Source organism: Oryzias melastigma, linkage group LG8 (genome assembly GCF_002922805.2).
Source record: "Oryzias melastigma strain HK-1 linkage group LG8, ASM292280v2, whole genome shotgun sequence".
NCBI lineage: Eukaryota > Metazoa > Chordata > Actinopteri > Beloniformes > Adrianichthyidae > Oryzias > Oryzias melastigma.
Window position 1 is genome coordinate 10,778,814 of NC_050519.1, and position 1,247 is coordinate 10,780,060.

Genomic DNA, 1,247 nt, shown 5'->3' on the forward strand with positions numbered 1-1,247 from the left:
TGACAATTTATCACACTGCCACTTCTACAGCACATAAGAGTTTGAAAATCTGCAGCACTCGGTACAGAAACCTGCTGCTGGACCGTGTTAGCTAGGATCAACTCAATAAAGCATAACAGAAAATACTCTGATAGCTAACCTCATGGTCTCTCTGGGTTCAGCCTCCACCTGTTGGACCGTTAGGGCCAAGTTTACCAGTTTGACCCCAGGGCGAAGCTCCTGCCTCTTCCAACAGGCGTGAAATTTAACCGCATATCAAACATAGAGTTCTTTTAGTTGGTGAGACTTTGGGCACCACCTCCCTAAAAACAAACTACATGTTAATCACACATTTTTGCACATAAACAGGCGCTGTGACCCCCTATGAGCCACAAATGATTGTGTGTGTATTGGGGGGTATTGCATTGGTCTAATTTATAGGACTGTGGTGATAAGGTAATAATGTGTCTGTCATTTGGAGCCTCTAGGACTTTGGACTGCACCCTTGGCATCTGGAGCTTCTACACCTTCCATGCACCCACTTTCATTCAGATAATCCGAGAGGTGGATGTCCAGGTTACAAACACTGTGCATTGTGTTGCATGCATGCATATATATTAGCATGTGAGCTAGTTTGTAAGTATAGTTTACACAGATTCGTGTGGGGATTTGACTATATATATGTGTTAATTTAAATTAAAAACGGTTAATAGAAACATAAGTCTGTGCAAGGAATATAAAGAATTACCTCAGTTTAAACAATAACACTTAAGTAAGAAGTTGTCAGCCTCTGTCTGTCTGTCCGGCTGCTAGACTGAACAAATAAGAGCAATATAAAAACAAATACAGAAAAAACATGAAGAGTAATTAGAAACATATTTCTCCTAAAATCAATTTTTGTAAACTAGAAAACATGAGACCCTACCACTTACAAAATAAGGTTCCACTTCATGCTTCTGCGTTCCCCGGGGTAAAAACTTCTCCTGCCGGCTCTAAACTCGGGTTCATAGCAGTGACAGTTGAATCGATCTTCCCAAACTTCAAGCTAATGTTGAATTTTAAAACACACTGTTCAGGCTCTCAACTTAAACGGATACAAACTGAAACGAAAGTGATTCATCCTAGTGTTTGTTACCTTCTCACTTCCAGGCGTCGCCAACTGGAGCTTGAATCAGACGTACAAATATTAATTACTGCAAACATGTCACAACTTGCTTTACGGCTTTCATTTGTTCTTCACTGGAAAAGCTTTTTTTTTTTTTTTTTTT